The sequence below is a fragment of the Dermacentor andersoni genome, chromosome 7 (assembly GCF_023375885.2).
Source record: "Dermacentor andersoni chromosome 7, qqDerAnde1_hic_scaffold, whole genome shotgun sequence".
In the NCBI taxonomy this organism is placed as follows: Eukaryota; Metazoa; Arthropoda; class Arachnida; order Ixodida; family Ixodidae; genus Dermacentor; species Dermacentor andersoni.
Window position 1 is genome coordinate 149,789,310 of NC_092820.1, and position 17,447 is coordinate 149,806,756.

General features: G+C 45.6%; 1 long non-coding RNA gene across 1 annotated transcript; it reads right to left on the bottom strand.

Annotated features, from left to right (window-relative positions):
• Positions 1-3,659: 3,659 nt before the first annotated feature.
• Positions 3,660-16,263, bottom strand: LOC126533613 (uncharacterized). Its single transcript, XR_008613024.2, has 5 exons — positions 15,910-16,263; positions 15,488-15,670; positions 13,090-13,368; positions 10,610-10,777; positions 3,660-4,490 (listed from the first exon to the last, which is right to left on the bottom strand). It is a non-coding gene; the product is annotated as an uncharacterized lncRNA (long non-coding RNA).
• Between the last annotated feature and the right edge of the window lie 1,184 nt (positions 16,264-17,447).

The following is a 17,447-nucleotide window of genomic DNA, read 5'->3' on the forward strand; positions in this document are numbered from 1 at the left end:
TTTCTTCCTCTAGAAGACCCATGTTCAAGAAAAAGAAACACGAACGAAGGCTGACTAGCAGCAGCAGTTTATTGAAAAAAAAAATTATTGTATTCTCCAATACATGGCGGTTGCATACCTTTGCAGCGGCCAGTTTCTCGGGATTGGAAGGGCTAGAGTTTCTTTCTTTATTGATTTATTTAAGACAATGAACAGATTGTCTTAGGGGACACGGCTAAAGGCAAACATTTGCCTGACTAGGTCGTGCCACCCGTTTCCAACACTTGAGTACACAATTCGCGTAAGAAGAAAGAAAAAGGTTAAAGTTTACACAGTTTTATAAAAACAACAACAAGAGAAAAAGACATGTACGAAATTTTCTATACCTGTACTTCAACATTTCTATTAGTCTTCGGATAGTAACAATTCTTTTACCGTTTTCTTAAAGCTTTGCTTTGAAATTCCAGAATTTAGCAGGTCCAGTCATTTAGAAGTCATTTAGCAGTCATTTAGAAGGTTAGGAAGTTGAACTGCTAGTTTTTGATCTCCGTATTTTGTTCTGCAACGTGGTTTTCCTATCAGAGTTTTTCTGAGGTTATAGCTTGTCATTCTGCCACGGTATTTACTTTGGAAGGAACATTTGTCTTCCCAGAATTGCCGTGAAATTTCGAGGAATAAATTGTAAGTGTGAAGTTTTGATGCTGTTAATACGTTATATTTGTTATGGTATGGTTTAGTGGTATCAGTACGTTGTAAGTTACCTATCGCGCGCATTGCGCGGTTTTGGAGTGTTTGAATTGATCTTAATTTAGTTTGTGTAGTGGTTGACCAAACTAGAAAACAAGAAGTTAATCGAGAATGTATAAGCGTGTTGTAAATATTGAAGTTGAAGGGCTAGAGTACCTCCAGGGCTGGGTGAGTATGTGGGCTCACCTCAACGCTCAGTTTGAGAAGCTCGCCCAATCTGCGGTACCTGTGCTGCGACTGCGCCGTCTATGATACGAATTATACAAATTCGGGGTTTCATCGTTTTACGTGACGAAACGTTGCCAAAACCGTGATCTGATTATGAGGTTCGCCGTACGAGATCAAGCTCCGGATTGAGCGCCCGGGGATTGACCACAACCGGAACTTAATTCACATTGCAAGGGCGTTTCTTCATTTTTTTTGTTTTTCATTCAGTTCTCATTAGAATGCAGCCACCGCGTACGGGTTCGAACCCGCGACCTCGCACTCAGCAGCCGAACGCCTTGACCCCTTTCCCTGCTCGCGACCACGGTCGCGTCATCATGGACGACGAAGGCTAGCTCACTTTCAACGCACAGTCACGAAACCACGCCGCCTTACTTTACGCCGCCTGCAGCGTCGACGCCACCTTGCTGCGGAACGCCACATTAGGAATAGCCTCCGAGATTTGCAGCTTGCCGTTTAATCTTAGAGGCCAAGTATATACAGGCGTTCCGTTTCTTACAAAGTTTACTAGAGGGAACTCGGGCGCTATCAGTGGCCGAGTTCAGTGGCCAGTGGCCAGTTCTGGAAGGGGAAGGCTTAGGTAACGATTGTATACAGCTTTTGAGAGAGATTTACATAGAAAATACTGTTTGCGTTGAATGGGAAGGGATGAGGAGCGCGGAGAAAGTTCATATCAACAAGGGACTGAGGCAGGGGTGCCCTTTATCCCCGCTGCTGTTTATGATGTACATGGTGAGGATGGAGAGGGCGCTAGAAGGAAGTAATATCGGGTTTAATCTCTCATACAAACAGGCAGGTACAGTAATAGAGCAGCAACTCCCAGGTTTATTTTATGCGGACGACATTGTGTTGCTCGCAAACAAGCAAAGTGATTTGCAACGTCTGGCTAATATCTGTGGACAGGAAGGCAACAATTTAGGGTTGAAATTTAGTGTTAGAAAATCAGGTGTTATTGTATTCAATGAAAACAGTGAACAGACAGTGGAGATACAGGGCCAAGAAATACCTCGGGTAACAGAATATAAATACCTTGGTATATGGATAAACGAAGGCAACGGATATATGGAAACACAGGAAAAAACCATAACAGTCAAGGGGAAGAGAAATGCAGCCATAATGAAGCACAGAGCGCTATGGGGATACAATAGGTACGAGGTCCTCCGAGGTATGTGGAAAGGGGTAATGGTTCCAGGACTTACTTTTGGAAATGCGGTTGTTTGCTTTAAATCAGGGGTACAATCAGGACTCGACGGGAACCAAAGGTCAGTGGGTCGCCTCGCATTGGGCGCGCACGGGAATACTACAAATGAAGCTGTGCAAGGGGATATGGGCTGGACTAGTTTTGAAGTGAGGGAAGCTCGCAGTAAAATTGAGTATGAAGAACGGCTGAGGAATATGGAGGAAAGTAAATGGGCTGGGAGAGTGTTCAGGTATCTGTACAGGCAAAACATTGATTCACAGTGGAGGAAAAGAACTAGGAAGCTTACCAGCAAGTATGTGACCTGTGGGGTGGGCAACACAGCAACAAAGGTCAAGCGGAAAGTCAGAGAGGCTGAATTAATCTCATGGGTGGCGGCAGTGGAAAAGAAACCTGCCATGAGTAACTACTTAAGGGGAAAAAACGAAATTAGGAAAGAAACCATTTATGATAACTCAAAGGGAAGCTCATTACTTTTCGAAGCGAGATCGGGATGCCTTAGAACACGCACCTATAAAGCGAGATATAAGAAGGAAGAAGAAGCATGTGCTTGCTGCGGTAAAGCTAGGGAAACGACGGAGCATATTTTATTAGAATGTGAAGACGTCTATCCAGCGGTCGATTTAGGCACTGGCCTCCTTGAAGCCCTTGGGTTCAGCGGGAGCAGTGGTAAAGCAAACAGGTCCGCAATAGACATCAGTAAGAGGCGATTGGAGGATTGGTGGAAGAAAAGTAGGGAAACGACAAAAGACGGAGACGTACAAAAGCACAGTTCGCAATAGGGTATCAGAAAATTTGGACGTGGTAGTTCATAGTGGGGTTTTTTTGTTTTTTCATTGGTTAACCTAGGTAGGATATTAAGCAGCATAGTAGCAAGAGCTTGGTGGCGCAAGCCACCGCCCCGTTCCAAAGGGGACGCTCATAACATCCATCCATCCCATCCATGGCCTACGGGAGCAGTAAGCGGGGCACTTCAGGAAGCATGGGGATTTACATTTGACATGCCTTTACATTCAGTACGTGGATTTGTCTGTACTTTGTTCTCCGGTCTTCATACGCCTTTGTGAAATTGCACATTCATCGTTAGCGGCAAAGTGTGGCGTCAAAAATGCGACAGGTTGCTGTCACTATGCACGTGCGCAGAGACTTAACTGCGTTCGGATGTTTTCAAAGATTTGATTGCTCAAGAATTTAGAGAAATAATTATTAACTCCACATGCACACACATTGGACGAATCCACGTACTAACCATCATTCCCACGGTAGCTGAACTATACGCAGCGCCATAGTTAGTTCTAGTGCCTGCAACAATCTCTGCGACAGCGTGTAAATATATGCAGCCATTTGGCAGCACAAAGAGACTCGGTGCGATAGCATTAAATGCCGTCCATTCGCAATTCCGAAGTGTTCTCAAATATTCTCAATTATTAACGATTACCTATGTGTTTCTTTTTTTCACAGTGATCACGCTAGGATATTGCAAGTAACAACCAATAGAGCCAACAGACAAAAAAGAATAGAAATGCTTTAATTGAAATTTCGAAAGAACTAAAATCGAATTGTAGAAGACAATTTGCCTTCTGTAGAAGCCGTACACACATCTGCACAACGCGTGCAATCGTCTACCAATCTAATTCGAGACGCATAAACCATGTACACAATCCCCCGCCCTTGTATTTTTTTTTTTGTATATATGCTCTCAGCACATTTATTGTACCCAGATCGGAGACGCAAGTCCAACAACAACAAATCAACACGCAATCACATCAACACATTAATAATACATTAGCAAATGAACACAACAATACAAATGTTATTCTCTTGCCACTAGTGTAAAACAAGAGATGAAAAGAGTTCGCTCCTGGAGAGCAGACACATTTTACTCATTCCTTCATTAAAGCGATGCAAGCTTAACCGAAAACTTCAAATCGATGGCGTTGCGGACTTTGTGTTCTTCGATAACAAGAAAAAAAAAAAGGAATAAACGAAGATAATTGCGATGAAATTAACGAGTGTGCGTAGCGCTTACGAGGAAGGTATATTGCAGACTACGAACAGAATGCGTGAAGTAGACTGACAATGAACGATGCAAGTTTATTAAAAGCCTAAAAAAAGCAATCAAATGCGGGTCGAACGCCGTTGCTAAGATCTCGGCGGTGTTCATGGACGGCGTGTGTTGAGGGGTTGTCGCCACAGCTGACCACAAAAGCCAGCGTTGTGATGTAGGGGAGCAAATGCTGGACAATTTGGGGAGAAAAAAGAAAGAGCAAGAAAAGTGGACGCAACAGCTGAGGATGTTGAAAGGGATGAAGTGGGTCGCCGTGTGCATCCACCTTCGAATCTGCAAAGATTAAATGGAGAGTCTAAGTAAGAGTGAGACACAGCTTTCTGAAGGGACGACATACAGAAAAAGAGATGTTGCACAAACACAGTATAGGATACTCCTTGCGTCATAAATCGTAACTATGAATAACCGTACTTCACTTGAAGATATATACACAAGTAAAAGGGAGAAAAAGAAAGAAAGCAAGGATCGGGCTGGCGACTATACAACTGAAGGGGCACAGCGACTGCCTATTCTTTCGGGAAGAGGGGACAGACAGAGAAATGGAAAATACAGAGGAGGGAGCTACCCAGGAAATGAAAAAAAAAAAAAAGGTCTAGTGCACTAGCCTATTTCATTTCATTCCAGTGCTTTCACTTTTTTTTTCGTTATCAGCCTATAGCGTCCACAGGAGGACGAAGACATCTATCTCCCGTCGATCTACAATAAGCCTTGTCGTGCGTGAGCTGACCCAGTCCCATGGTTACAACTTTCGGAGAACGAGGATTCGCGACCGACAGTTCGCGTCGAATATGTGCAAGCTTATTCATGTTTATTTAGGAGAAATATGCATTGTGTATAACCCGTATCACGAGAAGGAAACACGCCGAAATATAAAAAGATAGGTCCGACCGACAGCACATGACAGATACTGCTAGCTCATGAACAGCAGCTTTGAAAGGAGTAGTGTACAATAATTTCATTTACTTGCAGTGTAAGAGCCCGAAGGCACTAAGATAATCATAAGGGATTGTCACTGAGTTGTTCAATAGCACAGAAAATAATAATAATCTATGGACGCGACGTGTGGTACACATAGAGCCTTATACACTTATCCTAAATATTGAGAGTAGAACGAGGTTGTAGCTGTCAATACACAAATGACCTTACATCATAACAGCAAAAATGACATTACAGTGAAGCCAGCATAGCAGCAGCAGCTGAGGCAGATAAGAACGGCGCTACCACTTAATACAGAAGGCGACAATACAAATAACGAACACTAACATGAAGTAAACGGTTCCTTACGTAGAAATTTGCGGAATATGATATAAGGCATGCACGTTTCTGTGTTGATAGCAACGAAACGTACATTGTGCCACAGCGGTTGCCAAATGCTCAAGTTCATCGTCTTCTGTGATGAAAACTAATAGACCGGGCTTTCGAGAGAGATTTGCTTGAAAAAAGTTCGACAGAAGCCATCACAGGGTTATTGTTAGTCTCAAGGAATAGGTTCACGGTAGGCCTGAGGTATGCGTTCATGATTATATTGCGCTTAGTGTTACACTGTTGAACACAAGGGACAAGACGCGGACGTATTGCGCTACGTACGTCCGCGTCTTGTCCGTTATGTTCGTCATCGTAACGCTAAGCGCAATATAATAATGAACGTCCACCAACTAGCCCCGCTTATTGCTTTTCCGAGATACGCGCTATATCTATTAGTGCTACAAGACCGTGTGAGCGCTTGGACATTGCCTGCAGACAGGTATCGCACGCTGGTATCGGGTTCGGTCCAGCAAGTCACACCAGATTTGATCACACTATCTCCACGATCAGTATAGTTTGGTTGGTCCGACAGCCTAACAAGCAAAGCGGCTGCCGATACTGGCGACAGCGAACAACCTGTGTCGTGCAGGCCAGTATCGAAGGGAAATAAGGATGCAAAGTGAAAGGTATCGTTATACAAACGGCCTTTGGTAGCCAATTAAAAATGCGAGAAATTAAATTTTGATCACTTCATGACGCGTCTTCCAAGTGCGAAACTAAACTCGTGCTGTTCTGAATAGTTAGCATAAATCAGTATAGAGTAGCGCCAGTTTCGATGTGTATCTTCCTCAAACTTTATAAAAAACGCACGTCGGCGTTTCAGTTAAAATTGTCCCAAGCTGCTTGACATACACTTCCGGGAAGGCTTAACCGGAACAATAGTGTATTTGCAACACTTTCAGGCCTTGACACCTCGAAAGTTGTGCTTCAGTCTTACGACTTCTGCTAAGCATACATTACTCTACTTCAGTGTGGCTTCGACTCTGCAATTGCAATATATGCCCTAAACTAAATAAACAGTAGTATGTGAATTAATGAGTCATGTTATTAAGCCAGCTGAACATGGCGAAATCTTACACGGGTAAATAAGGTTGCTTCCAAAATGCACCTGAAGATGCGCAGCAATGCTATCTGTCACGGGCAACTAAAAAGAAAAGAAAATGTTCGAATAAAAGAAAAAGTGGGTGGCATACAATACCACAGCAACATCCAACTCATGTAACAATATTGCATAAACATTCAAACATAAATTTTGGCGTTCTGACGTGCCAAAACTACGATCTCATTATGAGCCACACCCCTGTGGGGGACTCGGGAATAGTTTTAGATTGAGAGCGCTTAGGGCAACGGTACTGCGCATGCGCAGACTCCTATTAAGGGTCGGCGCATGCGCAGTACCGTGGCCCCAACGCATGCGTTCCCCTAGCCTAAAACTCTCGCATAAGTTTGACTATACCTTGTGTTTTCCAAACGGGCACCCAAGTCTAAACACACGAACGTTCTTTCACTTCGCCCCAGTCAAAATGCGGCCGCGGGGGCCAGAGGAGTCGATCCCGCGACCTCGTGCTTTGCAGCACAATGCCGGCACCCACTCAGCCATCGCGGCTGGTTAACAATGCTACACAAAACAATGCAACGACGTTCAAGAGAATAACGATTGACCAATTTGTTTTTTGGCAATAACACAAAAACTGAAGGAAAAACAGGGCATTAATTCGCACATAACGATAACTCGCGCTGCTAAAGAACGCATTCATGAACCGTCGTCTCGACCACCCGCATTTACTACATGCTCTGGAAGCTTATTGCATTACTATAAAGAGACATTTCGCTTCAGAAATAGGACATTAGTAGCGCGAAGCTTGCGCGAAGTAGCCCTTTACGCCTTCGAAGCCGACACAAATTTGCGCAGGTATATTACAAGGGATGTTTGACCAGTGGTGTTTTCGAGCCGAACGCAAGTGTTTGAAATATAAGCACCGAGAATGTGGCAATCAGTTTCATTTATTTTCATTTTCAAAACGTGCAGTGTGAAGCTTAGTTCAGTGGGGCAGATCGGAAACTGTAAGACCACCACAGCTCCAGGTTAGCGTTCATAACGCGGTCCATTCTCCACGAAAGAAAGGCTTTAAGGATTGCAACAACTTCATGCATTCGGATATAACCGAATGTTGCAGGAACACGAATGCAAAGTTACCGAATGGTAAAGTTCGTTTCCAAACAGAAGAAGTCGACTCGTTTTCGACATTCCGAATGTCCGCACAGCCGTATTTCATGAGCCTGCTCTAAGCCACCGCCTAACGGTGGTGCTTGACTGTTGTACCTTTTTACCATGGCAACCCCATAAATGACATACAGTATGGCACTTTCACCCTTTGCGCGCGATAAGTCAGGTGCAGAGAACGGTATACCCGGCTGTACGCAGGGGCCAAGAACATTTGACTCAGCAAAATTTTTAGGCGGGCATATTAAGACTCTCCCATGCTCTTAGAGCACACGTGGCATTGCCATTTTTCGTCGCTGCCACGAGCACAATTTCATCACGATTGTTTGTTCCTTGTTTATCTATATTCTAGAACCTTATAAATTTTCTGCCTTCACGACATTTGACTCGCCTGTTTTTCTGGGTTCGAGCACGGGCGTCAAGCAATTCGGTATCACACAAAAGGCGATTCAAGCGTTCGACGCTCTCACAGCAAAATTCGTTGTCTCCAACTCTGCAGAGAGGCGATTTCATCATTGGAGTTGAAGTATATGTTCTTTCCCCTATCGAAGGAATGCGCAGTTGTCTTGTATAAAAGAATGGCAAAAGCGTCGATGTCTTAATCGCGTCCTGGTGTCGCGCCTCCGTTATCGCAGCAAAGATAAACGCAGCTTGTTCGGAATGAAACTGCGGCGGCAGCTTTCAGAAATGCCACCTGAAAAAAGTGTCAATAGCTTTTCGCATTGTTTGATCGAGACATTGAGAACTGTGTGCAGAGGGAGAGAGTGGCTTGTGTCGCACGTGAGGATAGCACCGCACGCCATGCGATATTCCGAAACGGGAAGGGCTGGATCGCCTGGACACGTGAGCCGGTGTGCGCCTCAAGTGAATGACCAAGCCAAGGGCTACCGAATGGACGTCATTTGGACAGCAGACGATAAGATAACGGGTTCTAGTGCGTATAGAGATAGGACTGTTGTAGGAGATGAACGTCGTATTCATTCGGGATAAGACATACGAGACGGAAAACGGAACAAAATTCAGCACGTGGCTCGCGGCCAGGTATTAGGCGTAAAGCTGAACTTATTCCAATTGCGGTTGTGACAGTTGCGGAGTTCCAATGGTAACACGGCACAATGCTTAAGCACCACCGTTATGCTGTGGCTTGGAGCAAGGTCATGAAATATGACTGTGCGGACATTCGGAATGTCGAAAAAAAGTCGACTTCTGATGTTTTGGAAACAAAATTTACAATTCGCTCACTGTTTATGAGAGTTCCTGCAACATTTGGTTATATCCTTTTCGCTCTTCGTTTCTCTCTAGAGCGCCAAGCATTGCTGCCTTAGGAATCCGTCCATACGTGTGCGTAATGACTACAATAATTTAAAATACAATGAATGGTCAATTATTTAAAGAAAAGGTTTCACAAAGTGTGGAAAATGTGTACCTTGAATCACTTATTATTTTGCATCCTCTTTTTCCAGAGGTTAGATTTGGAACTATTATACACACCTCTTCGAATAATGACATTTCGAAGTTTCGGTATTGCTGCATAAAAGCTGTGTCGTGTTGAAATACAAGCTGTACACAGCACAAAATGTTTGTTGCGAGAGCATTTAATTACTACGAGCAAGGCGCACAGAAAAGAGGTATTACTAGCGTCTAGTAACGACTGCTACGGTGAGAGAGAGAGAAAGAAACGAAGAGGGAAAGGTAGGGAGGTTAACCAAGGACGTGCCCGGTTAAGCTACCGAACTCATGGGGAAAGGGGAAGAATGTCTATTCATTCCTTACAGGGATAGCCAACAGTGCGGCGTGCAACTTGTGCGGGTGCGATGACACCCTATAGAGCACCTTCTGTGTCACTGCCCATCCTTTAATTGACACTCAACGACGTACTCAAGCTATACTCAACCTGCTAGATAATAGAGCGCTGTCGGAAGATACTAGGGTCATGGCCTATGCATTCTTGCGTGCAAGAAGCCACAAAAGCCTTTCTGTGCTTCGTCAAGGATGCTGGATTGTATGAACTAATACGATGCTTATGTGATAAAACTACGGGCTTCTAACAAATATCGAATGCGCATCATCAAGGGACGTCTTCATAGCATTTCGAAGACGTTCTTGCAACTTTGTCACAGTCGTTATTTCTGCTAATGCGCAGAAGGTGTAGTCTGTCGAATTCCTTTAAGGTGCGGAAATGTGTATGTTAGCCACACTGGGTGATGTTTAACGATAGGTTAAGGAAGCACGCAAACATCGTAACAAATGCGCGTGAAGGAAAATATTTTGAAGATTTTCTGGCAAATCATTGTCTGGCTTGCAACGACTGTTTGCGCGACCTTGAAACACTTCGATCCGTTATGAAGTAGAGCAAAATGCATGTGATACGGTAAATCGCAGAACCTGAACGGATTTCTATAGACTTGGGGTGGGATGTGTCAGCATGGCCTCCGTCACGCTTTCAGACAAAGCGCTGGCATATTTGCACATGCGCAGATAACCCCCGACTAGGACAGCCCGCATACGTTCGTGAATCATTCACAATAATGTTAGAAGTTGAGCGCTCGATCGTCGTTGTCGTCGTTTCGTCGGTGCCTTTTTTTTTTGCGCTGTCGCCTTTTCAAATATGTACGAACACGTCCAATTCGCCACATTAATGGTTTATAAGCATTCGAAATGAACAGTGGAACGGGCGAAACGTTCATTTACTTCGGAAGTAAATCAACATTTCGAAAGTTCGTCCATTCATTTCAAATTCGGGCTCCACAACTTTTTAAGAAATTGCAGAAAAACTATACGTTGTGCAATAATATATATATATATATATATATATCGACGGGTACTATAGTACTCCACGAAATAGAGGAATTCACAAACGTACCACATCTTTAGGAACCTTCTGGCAGCAGGGATCTCAATGGCAGATCACAGAATGGATGAGGACAACGGTTTCGGACGTCCTACTGGTTACACCAAACAAGAAACATCGGAAAACTGGAAGTCTAGAACTATGGAGACAGACGCCGTCATGCCATCGAAGACTGGAACGCTGCGCAAAGAGGAAGGGATGGAAGAAAAAAATAACACACACATAAGCGTTGAGAGACCTTGCATCAGCCTTGCATAAGCGTCGGCAGGCTATGCCTGTCGAGCATTTTACATGCGAAATGACCGAGTTACTTGGCGCACTCAAAAAGACTAGCTGTATCAAAGAAAACTACTACTCGCATCCAAGCAGACTATACTTGTCGCACTTGATATAACTACGCGCCTTAGCGCTTGTACTACAGTTCCTCGAGGTCACTGTCAGGAAGAGCGGTTCCTTAAGAAAGCAGTAGGCCAAAACCCCCCCCTCGAGCACAGGATCTGCTTTCCCTCCAGCATGATTTCCCAAGAATGTGGATGGAGCTCGTTAACGTTACTGGCCACCTCGAACATTTCAAGGGGACGAATGCGATTTGCTGCAGAACTGCCAGAAATGAAAGCTAAAACACTTACCAATCTTCTAGGATGACTGTAATGTCTCCCCCACTATGCAAAAAACCTTGGTAGTCTGCTCTAAACTCAAGGCTCTAAAACATGACGCATTATGTCCGTGACCAAATAATGTATGCCTTTGCCGATGATACTGTGGCAAAACATGTTGCGAAAGAGACATGCACGCCACAGTGTTACCAAACGACCAAGATCAGTTGTAACTTAATCGTTTGAACGCAAGTAGCCTTTGGGGGCTCTGCAGCAAATCTTATCGATTCAGCTGTGTCTTTAATCTTCCATATTAATAGCAGATATTGATGACCAAAGATTACGCTCAAATTGAAATTCCGAGCAAACTGACAGAAATGGAGTTCTCTTAATATATCAACATATTCGGGCCACTTTTAGCTTATATGTGACAGTCTAGATGAGGTTAAGCCAGCAAGTACAGCAAATCGAGCGATTAGTACAGAATATAACGGCGTTCTATTCAAAATAGATTAGATACCAAGAAAAGAATGCGCAGTCATTAGCGACAAAGAATTATCTGGTAGGGTATAGGTGACTTTAGTGAACTCATGACAATGGTAGCTTCGACAAGGCCAGTTGATATCTCGTAGGGGTCACTGACTATCCTAGAGCTCGTATCATTCGTTTGACACATTTTTAAGCCTGTCTCATGCGTTTGACGTGCCCCAAAAACACATGCGTATTCTGCACGTTCTTGCCGCACATACATATGACGTATTTGTGTATCGTAGCCAACATCTCAAGTCAGCAGAATGACCAGTTCGGGGCATTCGTTCTTCCAGAGACACCTCGGTGAGCCTTAATTCTACAGTGCTCTTGTAGGCTGGTGTCAGTGACGGTCATTAACTTATATATATTCAAGTTACTGCTAGTCTAAGCAAGTATAAAATCCAGTAGTGGGAAAAACATTGCATCAAAACGGCACGTGTGTACGCGCAAACGCGCATTGTGTTGCAAAGACCGAGCATATATGCAAAATTAAGTAGTACGTGCACATAAGAGGCATTGGGGTGGCCGTCAAGAAAAACAGAAAATATGACAAATGCCGATCGCATGCGCACGTCATTTGAAAGCTTAGTAGATATTGGAGATGCCTGGAAACTGGCCTGCAATCTAATACTGCGCGTGCAAGCGTCTGTCTGGATACCAAAAAAACAAAATAAAAATAAAGTGAAAGCTGCCAGGAACGATAACTAAGATTGTCACTTTAGACACGAAAGACTGAACGACTGCGCATTCGACGGTGTTTGTGGCTAGCTCGCTGCCTAAATGCGTCAAGTTTTTCAAGAGTGCTCTGTTAGCACGGCTTGACGTTGAAGCCTCGCTTACGACGCGCTAGGAGAGGCCGGTCTTGAAAGAGGGCGGTTCTACCTCTTCTCGAACCGCTCTTCGAAAGAGCTGCCGTTTCCCTTGAAAAAAAAAAATGGAAAAACGATAAGGAGACTTCCTAATTCTGCATTTTCAATTGAGTCTTAATTACACAGTGATTAAATTTCGCCTCAATGTACAGTCAGTAATGCGGCATTTTTTCATAAATGCATTGCAGTCATTGGTCCGAACCACATGTATACGGTAATTAGGGGCGGCAGGCATAAGGAGGAAAAGGGGAAAAAAAGGTACTGCTTCAACATTCCCCGTCAAGCATGGCAGTGCCTTTGCTAAAGTGTTCATGTGCAGAAATACTTTGCAGTCGGCACTGAATCGGAGTAACATAGGGTTAGCAGATGGATCAGCAGACCTGCGCAGCTCAGTTCGTGTTTCTTTCCACTTGCCACTGCTGGACGGAATTGGCAAAAAAAGGATTCGAGTGCACAAATGTGGACATCCGGGACAAGAGGAGGAGGTGTCGCATACCGTGCTGCAGCATCCTCGCAATGGCGGACGCCGCGCCGTTCAGTAGCTCACGCCGGCGCACGACCTGCTGGCCCCAGCGTCGCGCCGCGCTCTGCCGCGTGGCGGCAGCTCGGTCGGATGCACGGCGCCTGTCGCTGGCAAGCGCGGGTGGAGGCTGGCCGCCGCTAAAGCTGGGCCGGTCCCGGCGCTGCGCAGCCAAGGACCGAGGGGACTCCCGGAACGCGCGCGTAGCACATGTCATCGACGGCGACGACTTGGCAGGTGTAATACGGGGACCAGCTGTCAATGAAACAGAGACGACGCTATTGGAACACTAACGCTACTTCGCAGTGTCATTTAGCAAAGGCCATCGACCAAAGGCAATCGTTACCAACTAGCTCAGCTTTCGGTCGTTCAAAGGCCAGTGAAGCCTTTACCATTACGTAGTAGTATTTACGTTCCAGAAAGAAACGAGGAGAGAGAGAGAGAGAAAGAGAGAGAGAGACATTTATTGTCTTAACGGGTTTACGTGTAATGCGGGGGGGGGGGGGGGTCGATGGTCGGAGCCCCCGTATTCCAAGGCCCCGCTGGCCTCGGCCGCCTGCTTGACCTGTCTTATGAAGGACTGTCGTCCCGCCGGGTCTGAGCTGGTTAGCTGTGCCTCCCGTTGCTCCATTGTGTGGTGCGTTTTATCAAACGGGTGTGATTCCCAATCCCGTGTAATGTGTTGTAGTGTTCGTATGCCGCCGCACAACGGGCAGTCGTGCCTGTAGCAAGATCGGATACTGGCTGCTTGCCGCACTGTAATTGTGTTAGTGCTTGTTGTTAACACCTATTACGGCGGCCAGTTGAGGAAAAGGAGAGGGATGGATGGAGGGAGGGCATTGGTATTTATACACATAAATACGGCGAATTGAAAGTAGCCAAGAACACTGTGTGGCACGCTTAGCCATGGCCTCCGAGATCACATCGGTTGCAAAAAGAACGGTGGTTTGACCAAGGCAGCACAAGACTGTTGAGAGATTTATTCCTGCTAAATCACGCTAACCTTTTTTTTTATACCGTGAGCATAGTCTGACGGCGATCCCGGCGATGCTCAAGCTATAGGTTCTTAGATGTTCAAAGAACGACACAGATGATGGAGCTGCAGGAGGAAACTATACGTAAACTAGTTTACAAATGGCGACTATGTCAGCGTTTCGCCAATAGTTCGCTTGCAGTGTCCCTTCAGCGAGCATCTGCTGCGCCATTCTTTCTCAAACACGACTAGAGCCTATGGGCAAATATGTTTAGCGGAAGTCCGCCAGGTGGAGAGAGAGGTTCGTGAAAACGAAAAGCCCCCGACTGTATACAGCCAGATGATGCAAAGAAAAAGGAAACTCACTCAAATTTCTGAGAAAGTATATAAGTTTCCCTTGTAGCATCGCGCTATACATTCGGCTCGTCGACAATTTGCCCTTTAACGGGAGCCTGTTAGTCTGACCTGATGGTGATCATGATGATGCACCGCTCCAGTGCGCACTATTTTCGTCTAAACCACGCTGCTCGCGCAATCGTGCCCTTTATGCCACAGCCAGTCAACAGACGGCGCTGCTCTGATTAAGGTGCTCGATTTTAAAAACACTTCGACCTCGTAAAACAATGTCGAATACGTATGTCATCGGTTCGTAATTGTTTTAAACTACAACCGTGCATATATTGTTGTTGTATAGAATGTGTGTTCCGTTTAAGATACATATTCGTTGGTCACATTTTTCAACATTAAAAGAGGAAAAAAAATTCTGCAGTTAAGTGCCGAAACCAAAATCCGATTATGAGGTTACGCCGTAATCGGTGCTTCCAGGGCAATCTTGCACCACCTGGGTTTAAATGAATCTAAGCACAAGAGGGTTATTTCTGCATTTCACCCCCATTGAAATGCGGCCGCCGTGGAAGTTACGCCGCACGAAAAGTCCGGCGTAAATTATCATCTTTATCATTCATATTACTACATATAAAAATTGCACCGGGAGAAGCAAGGTGCGTCTGACAGTTCACTAACTTCCATCGCGCACCAAGAATCACAATAACAAGGCGCAGGAAATGAAAGAAGGAAGCTCAAAGCGCGAACGGCTATCTCAAACACTGCTAAATCGTCCCATCCTAGAAATCGCCCACACTACTGCTTGACTTTTGGTGATCTCACGAAAGCCGGCCAGTTCAATGTCTCACGGCCGATGGGCAATCTGATCTACTTGCCCGCGTCACCGTGACGAAATCACGATGTGTGCGTCATGTCCCCATCATTACGAGTACCACTACGCAACTAGTACCTTACATTTAAATTAAACGTTACATTTTTAAGTACGGTTTGAATCTGGAGATCTCGAGAACATTTTCGAGATCGCATGAAATCCAACTCAAGGAATAGTACCGGTACCTGATGGCAAGGCAAGGACGTCTCTCCTGCTCGGGGTCAAAACCTTAGTTGCAACCTCGGTTCTTCCATGGCAGCAGGCATGCTTCCCGACTGGCCGGCCGACACTCCCGTGAAAGGCTGCTGCCCAGCGGCTCCGGTTTTGCTCAAGGGCCCAACGCCCCCTCAACGACGCGTTCGTCGTATCTTTGGAATAAACACGGAGCAGAAATAAGAAGGAACGAGGAGATGTCATTCGGCTACTTGGGCTCGTGATATACTTTATCTGAGCAAAAAGAAAGAAAAGCGCGCTAAGGAAAGTAGGAAAAAATCGGGCAGATTATGGAGCTGGAAGATCCGGACGTCAGAAACGTACAAGTCTCCCTTCGCCGAGCGTACTTGATGACAAGCTAAGTCGATCAACGCTTCTCGGAATGGACTCTTACCGGACCTGCGGTGACAGCGTGCCAGGAACGTAGTTGCGTGCAGTGTGTTGAAGCCTACATGCGCGCTGGATCGCACTGTGGCGCGGCAGTTCGGGACGCGACCAGCCGGGACATGACCGCAGGTTCAGCTTCCAGCTTCGGCAGGCCACGATCGACAGGCCGGATGACGAAGGTCGCGCTGTCGTCTTCTCAGCTGCGACTACACACAGGCGAGCGAACGCGACCGCAAGGAATGCGAGCTCACTGCGTCGCGAGTCGGTTCCATACTTCTGTGCACGTCTTTCCCGGCTGTTTGTCGCCCGGCAGTGAACGATGCGCGGAACTGTCGGGGCGCGACAGAACGCGGTGGCGTAGGCAACGAATGATTGAAGGAGTGGAGGGGGGGGGGGGTGAGAGAGTGAGGAGGGTTGATTGACCAACAGGGCGATCCTTTTACCTTCGTCCTTGGGGCGATTGCGACAATCTAATCTGGCTCCAGAGAGACGCGCATCGGACCTCCGCCTTTCTTTCCTGATTGTTTTGTTTTTTTCTGTTCTGTTATTCCTTTCTTACATGAGGTTAGAGCGACATTTATCTTAACACGCGCCCGCCCGCTGCCACGTGCGAAAATTGCGCAGATGCGCAAAAAGACTTGCGCCCTTTCTTTCTTTCATTTCTTTCATTTATATATCTAGTGTTTTTCTTTTGTGTGTGTGTGTGTGTGCCTCGTGTTCCGTAAACAGTAACGTTGCTTCGATGCATGTGCACAGAAACTTTATTACAAAGGAAAATATTTTAAGGAGGGGGTGGTTGGTGCTCCTCAGTCCAGTGCCCCACTGGCCTCGGCGGTCTGCCCGACCAGGCTAGTTTGTTCTGACAGGTCGGAGTGGGTGAGCTGTGCCTCCCACTACTCCATTGTGCTACTGTTATTTGGCCTAGGAGGGTGCTTAGTGCACTTCCAGGTTACACGTATAGCGGTGCAAAATGAATAGACTTACCATTAATCCCCACTAAAGCGAAATTTCTTTTATTCTCATCCCAAAATAAACCATCACTACGCATTCCGCCCACTTCTATTGGTAACCATCTTTTTTTTTATCGGCAAGTGAAGAATGCACATACTTAGGTATTATTATTTACTGTAACCTAAAATTTCGCCGGCGTATAACTTTTATAAAAAAGCAGTTATCACATGGAATGCGCATTCTCATTAGGGTACGTCTATTATTTTCACGACCTGTGTTGCTCTCACTCCATTTCGCGTTTGTACACTCTCGTACTAATTACTGCGTAACCTCCTGGGGTAACACGTACACTACTCACCTAAAGTCGATACAAATAATCCAGAAACAGGCAATTGGAATAACCACGTCGAGTCCGCGCACCGTACGTCAATGCTAAACAGCTACTACAAGCAGATAACATTCTGGACGTTGCAGACCTTGTCGAGTACAACCTTGCTACTTTTTCAAACTAATAAATGACAAAATCTCGTTATCGCTAATTTCTATATAATCTCTGACAATCCCTAACCCGACAGGTTTCGCGCTGCATAATAA